Here is a 7321-nt window from a genome sequence, read left to right as displayed (position 1 = left end):
CTGTGTAAATGCGCTCTACATGGGGCTACCTTTGAACATGACCCAGAAACTACAACTAATCCAAAATGCGGCACCTAGACTGGTGACTGGAAGGGGCCACTGAGACCACATAACACCCGTCTTGAAAGACCTACATTGGCTCCCAGCATGTTGCTGAGCACAATTCAAAGTGTTGGTGCTGACCTTTAAAGCCCTAAACAGCCTCGGCCCAGTATGCCTGAAGGAGCAACTCCACCCCCATCGTTCTGCCCGGACACTGAGATTCAGCACCGAGGGCCTTCTGGCAGTTCCCTCACTGCAAGAAGCAAAGTTACAGGGAACCAGGCAGAGGGCCTTCTCGGTAGTGGCGCCCGCTGTGTGGAATGTCCTCCCACCAGATGTCAAAGAAATTAACAACTATTTGATGTTTAGAAGACACCTGAAGGCAGCCCTGTTTAGGGAAACTTTTAATATTTGATGAATTATTGTATTTTAATATTTTGCTGGAAGCCGCTCAGAAACCCAGCCAGATGGGTGGGGTATAAATCATCATCATCATCATCATCATCAGGTGTATTCGATTAAACCTGTTGCACTAGCAGAAACCAGTGCAGTGATGCCCACTACTACAATGGGACTTCCTCCCTCTCCTCCCCTTGTGCACTCCTGTGACCTCCCTAAATCTGTTCCTGAGGGTCAGGGGAAACCCTCCCCACAAAAAAACCAGTGGGGGTGGCAGGGCCCGATCGTTCCATCAGGCAAGCAGAAATGTAGTCCTTGGCACTACATTCAATGGAACACTGTACATTCAGGGTGGCATATGCAATATAAACATAATACCACCTGATAGGAAAGCATTTTCAAACTACTTCCACGTCTTTAGTGGTGCAAATAATTGATTCGTGGAGGCACTTCATTCAGCACCTCAGGATTATTTGGCCATTGCTAATGTGCTAAAACACAGACTTGAGCCTGCAGACAAGGTTTCGGCTGGCAAATTCTCATGGCCTTTCCCTCTCAGGCCGTAGGTATTTAATCAGTGGCTTGTGGAAGAATCTCTCTTTCTCTCCATTGCCCCTGAAGCCTCTGACGCATGCTGTAGATATATCTACCTGAACTTTGGGCTCTGGGCATTCTTGGGTACCTTAAACAGCAACACAGGAGCAAGGAGCAGGGTCACATTGTGCAGCTCAGCCTCTGATGACCATGTGTACAGTGCAAACATCTGTAGGGAGGGAGGAGACATTGCACACCTGGTTGCATTGCCCTTTTAGGATATTTCAGAATTGCCCAGCTGAATGGAGGCAAGGCTACTTGGCACAACTCCACTCTATCGTCTCCTGTTAATACACAAAGGAGTGAACAATACCTGAGCTGGCATTAATGTCTTCCTACATCTGTCTCATCTTTCTCCATTGTTTTCTGCATTTTGTTTGCTTGTTTGCCTGTCGAACCATTTTTCTACACCCATCTCTGTCTCTCGCCCCACAAACTGGAACATAGGAAGCTGCCTTATTCCCAACACAATAATTGATCCGTTGTCTACATTGACAAACTCTCTATGGTTTCAGGCAGGGCAAATACCCAGCCTGACCTGGGATCGAACCTGGGACCTTCTAGATTCAAAGGAGATGCTCTGCCACTGAGCCATAGCCCTTCTCCTGATCTGATGCCTGGATTGTTTGTGACAAGACTTCACTGAGGGAGTTGTTTTTGGGTGGTGGTGGGGAAGTGGGGGGAAAGAGAACATGGTCAAAACTCTCCAGAATGCTTGTGGGTTGCTCAAAATCATAATAATAGAAGCTCAGCCAGAATGTATGCAGCAGATCAGGCAAGGCACCACCAAGGCCAAGAGGATGCTGGCATGGTTAACATGCAGACTCAAGGAAACTAGAGGCAAGAAGACTTCCTTCAGAAATAATTTCCAGATGAGGAGACCACACATGCAAAGCAAGCAAGCATGCAAAAAGATTAAGATGAGCAATATTAAAATAAAAAATAGAAGCAGTAAACCAGCTAGGGAGGTGGTTGCACCAATATAAACATTTAGGACCTGTGCTACTTGGCCCTAGTGGTTTTGAAAACAGAACATACCAGGCACTGCATTTTGCAGTTGAAGTGCCTTCAGACTCAATTCCATGTAGCGTGTATTATTCTGCAAAAGGCTAGAGGGCTCTGAGGGAAGGATGATAGAGACAAGAGGAAAGGGGATCAATGATTCACCAAGAAAAGTCAGCACCTGAGATTTGATGAGCACCACTGAGTCAACAACCTTTTCTTTATGTTGGCCTGTCAATGTACAAAACAACTTTGGCTCTTTTTTTACGTGCATTTGTACTGTGCACATTTGCTTTAAAACTGCTGATTTTATTTACATTTTGACATATGTTATGCCAACTTGTTTTTAATGGCTGGTTTTCATCAGTATTTTTTTAACGGATATTTTCTTTTGTTTTATGTAACCCTTTTAGAGGTTTTCGTTTATTAGGTGGAGGTGAGGAATGGCTTCTGCTCTCTCCTGGCCATTTTACAATTAAACGTAAAAAAAACCTAGGTCTGTTTTCCCCGGTCAGTTAGCCATACTAACTGCTTGCCAGTATAGTTAGCGTCAATTGTTTGACATGTTTATCCTATTAAAATCTGCTGTCTTCAGACAAGAATAAATGTCAACATTTTAATATAGGCATCTCCATCAGTCATTTGATTTCCTCACATGCTTTTTCTTCCTCAGATAATGCTTCTGAATAAAACCTTTATTCAGGTTTCAAGTCATGTGTGTGTGTGTGTGTGAGAGAGAGAGAGAGAGAGAGAGAGAACAGATGGATCAGACCAAAAGCCCATCTAGAGAGAGCAGTTCTCCATGCCCTGAATGAACTTAACAATAGGAATTGGTAGAAATGTTATATTTATTGGGTTATATTACCTGGGGAAAGTCCTCTCAGGGCCGGATTTAGGTTTGATGAGGCCCTAAGCTACTGAAGGTAGTGGGGCCCTTTATATGTCCAGCTGTCCCTTGTCAACAACAAATTGTCACTCTTTTTTGCATTGACTATATGCTATATGGTAATTTATGGACCTAATAGGTATCTAAAGCCATTTGCACATGCAGAATGTAGGTACCCAATATATTTGTTGTTGTTTAGTCATTTAGTTGTGTCCAACTCTTTGTGACCCCATGGACCAGAGCACACCAGGCACTCCTGTCTTCCACTGCCTCCCGCAGTTTGGTCAAACTCATGTTGGTAGCTTCGAGAACACTGTCCAACCATCTCGTCCTCTGTCGTCCCCTTCTCCTTGTGCCCTCAATCTTTCCCAACATCAGGGTCTTTTCCAGGGAATCTTCTCTTCTCACGAGGTGGCCAAAGTATTGGAGCCTCAGCTTCAGGATCTGTCCTTCCAGTGAGCACTCAGGGCTGATTTCCTTAAGAATGGATAGGTTTGATTATTAAGGAAATCAGTCCTGAGTGCTCACTGGAAGGACAGATCCTGAAGCTGAGGCTCCAATACTTTGGCAGAAATGAGCAAACCAGTGGTATTTTAGGGAGCAGGCTAGCAGGCAGGGCCCATTACTTACATCTTGGGTTTTATTTTATTTGTTTTTTTATCTTATATTTTGGAAATGTACATCCAGTTTTTTTCCCTTTAATTTTTTGGGGGCCCCCAAGAGAGAGGGGCCCTAAGCTACAGCTTGTTTAGCTTATACGTAAATCCGGCACTGAGTCCGCTTACCCCTTTTGGGGGTGTGGCGGCTTTATGGGACAGCTAGTGCCTCCCCTCCCCCATACACACACACTGACAATGCAGAGCTGGGATGCTGGGGGCCCTGTCTTGCCGAAGCATGAGCTTCAACATGTGCTCCCAGCTTGAAATCTAGCTCCACGCCAGCCTGTCGAATTGGCCAATGGCAGACTGGTGCAGAGGGCAAGACTCTTTGGGGGTGTGCTTGAAAGAACAATCAGGCTCCCCTCAGGTCCACTCCTGGGGAATTTAAACAGCCTGTGTCAGCACCCAGCTCTTCTTCATCAGATCTGCCCACCCACTCCTTTAATTTTGCATTGGCCCTGCCATGGCTGCGGTGTTCGCTATGTTTTGGGGGTCAGGTAGAAATTTGAAAATTGGCTGTGACTTGGGGTTTTTGCCTATCTCATAGCAATCACCACATCTTTGGTGGTTTAGGCATTGGGGACGCGGGTGGTGCTGTGGGTTAAACCACAGAGCGTAGGACTTGCCCATCAGAAGGTCGGCGGTTTGAATCCCTGCAACAGGGTGAGCTCCCATTGCTCAGGCCCCGCTCCTGTTTGAAAGCACACCAAAAAGTGCAAGCAGATAAATAGGTACCGCTCTGGCGGGAAGGTAAACAGTGTTTCCGTGCATTGCTCTGGTTCGCCAGAAGCGGCTTAGTCATGCTGGCCACATGACCCGGAAGCTGTATGCCAGCTCCCTCGGCCAATAAAGCGAGATGAGCACTGCAATTCCAGAGTCGGTCACAACTGGACCTAATGGTCAGGGGTCCCTTTACCTTTTAACCTTAGTCTTGGCTGGAGGGGGGGGTTGTACCCTCACTTTCTCCTTCAGAAACAGGGTATTCCATTAAAGGGATCCACAATGGAGTGGCTTCTGGCCATATTTCCACATGGGGGCTTGGGCCTCAACTCTACTAGAGGTGGCAATCCCAGCAGGGATCCCCCTATTTGATGTAAGTCATAGGATTCCCTTCTGCCGGGTTGCCACTGACATCATTTCAGGCAGGTGGGCCGGAAATAAATGGTTACCCATTGCCTATGCCTAACCTCCTCATCTGTAGTCAATAAAGTTTTGGCCTGATTACAGTAGATCCCATTCAACTGTGTTGTGTCTTTACTGGTATTTTATCTGAGCGGAGGATGGGGAAGTATGCAGCCTGGCCTTGCAAGTACCATGGCTGATCTGCATAAATCATATCTACAGAACAGCATTAACATGAGATCTAGAGAGACCATTAATTTCACAAAATTTTGACTCTCAACCACTTCCCCACTTCCCCTATTTTTATTCTCCATTTCATGTTATTTCTGTTTCCCCCCGCTTAATGCTACATCATTTACCTACCACTTCTAAACCATCTCGGGCGCATGTTAAATGCAGCGTTTGTAATGGTTGAAGCTGGCAAACCCACTCATTAACCGTCTAAGTACGTAATCTAAGTATCCATTTTCAAGGAGTTTTAGAAATAGTAATCATCTAGTTTCATGGCTTGTTGTAAGCCATGTGTGCAATACAGCTTGCATCAAACTCAAGTAATTATCCAAACACATTTGAAAATTGTGCAGGCACAGGTATGCAATTTTCAGCACCCAACAATTGTGTCCTCATCCACAAATCCTTTCCAACCCACCTAGATGGATGACTAGGTAGGCATACTCGGTTTAAGATCCCAAACACAAATTATTCCTGGCTATGGCACTTAACTCCATGTTTTCCAGAGTTGGATTAAACACTGCACAACCGGCGAGGACTTACCTAGAAGAATGTCCCTGTCATAACATCTTTATACCAAGAAAGGCAATATCTGTCAAACATCTGTTTCTATACAGCTATTAAAAACGCACGCACCACAACAGAGAAATAAAAAGTGAACACATCTCATGCTCAATATCTGCTTTTCTTTGACCATTCCCCATTATAAGCATCTACATTGTATGGACTTGTATGGGCAGGCTAAAGGCAGCCATTACAAGGGCTGAATCAGAGTATGCTTTTTTTCTTTCCGGAACTGGAATTCTTTTATCCCATTGCAGTTTTCTCCCACTGACTGACGACTAAATCATATTTATCGTCTCTCCTAGTTTTTAAAAGTATTGTTATTAATTGCATCACCTATCAGCTTCACTACAAAACAAAATTCCTACTCCACTCACAAATAGATGCAAACTTGAAAAAAACACAACAACACCTCACTCTTACCCTGCTTGCAGCTTCCCATGGGTATCTGACTGGCCACTGTGACAGCAGGACACTGGTCTACATAGGCCTTTGGTCGGATCCAGCGAGGCTCTTCTTGTGTTCTTCAACACTGAGAAGGGGAAACATTTGTTGTCACAGCAAATGCATTATTGTCTGCAAAGTACCATTTGCCGTAGCTCCCAAAGTTCATCAAGGAGAAAGAATGGCTCTGAAATCGCTTCACACAATAGGCACTAATTTATGAGGTGGCACTTGAGGTTCGGTTCCATCACACTTCCAACTCGCTAAATGCCTATTCAATAATTATGACATTTGCAAACTGATAAGAAAATGAGCCTCAAAGTGGCATTCCAAGAGCAAACCTGTTAAAGTAATGAATTGCCTCGGGCAAGGTATTTAGAAGGTCTTGCTGCTTTCATTTTGTGCTGAACATAAGGTGTCCTTTCTTACACACACACGTGTATCGCTAGGGTTTCCATTTCATTGTTCATGCTTCTCTGTGAGATGCCTTCTAAGCCACGCAGACAAAATTTATGGTCATGGCAACCCACCTTTTAAAGTGATTCCAGTAGCTGGCTAAAGACCAACAGGAGATGCAACATGAACACACGAGTCAATTTCTGCTTTTACTTTGTGAGCTAAGCAAAAATGATGCCCAGTTTATACACGACTAACTGAAAGGTGCCCAGGAATTTTAAGAATCCTAAAAAACCAAGGGATCCTAAGATTTTTAAATGGATAGTGTAATTTGTTAGTATTAGGAGTGTGCACAGCCACTACCATCTTGACCCAGGACCCCACCCTGACCTAGGGATCAGCTGATCAGGTGCCAGCCCAGAATGAGTGGGGCTAATGTTTATTTATAGGTGTTTTTTTTAGCATATACAGTCAAAATAGGGGCAGAGGAAGGAGATGGTGCATCTTCCTATCCTTTTTTTCTGATTAAACTGCAGCCAGCAAGAGGGTTCAATCCATCTGTGTGCTGCTTCACTAATGCATTCTCTGTGGGAAACATGCCAATGAAGCAGGATTGCACCGTTGACATGAGGTTCATGCAATGGTGTTTCATGTGCTCGGCTGCTGTGCCAGAACAACTTCGCATCCCCCTTCTGCCCCTCTCTCAACTGGCTTTGTGTGGTTCAGATCACAGAATCTTAGAGCTGGAATGGACCACAAGGGTCATCTAGTCCAACACCCTGCAGTGAAGGAATCTCAGCTAAAGCATCCCTGACAGATGGCCATCCAACCTCTGTTTAAAAACATCCAAGGAAGGAGAGTCCACCACCTCTAGTGGGAGTCTGTTCCACTGCTGAACAGCTCTTACTGTCAGAAAGTTTTTTCGAATATTTAGTCGGAATCTCCTTTCTTGCAACTTGAAGCCATTGGTTTGAGTCCTACC

The sequence above is a fragment of the Podarcis tiliguerta genome, assembly GCF_965153285.1.
Source record: "Podarcis tiliguerta genome assembly, chromosome: 5".
NCBI lineage: Eukaryota > Metazoa > Chordata > Lepidosauria > Squamata > Lacertidae > Podarcis > Podarcis tiliguerta.
This window is presented reverse-complemented; position numbering follows the sequence as displayed.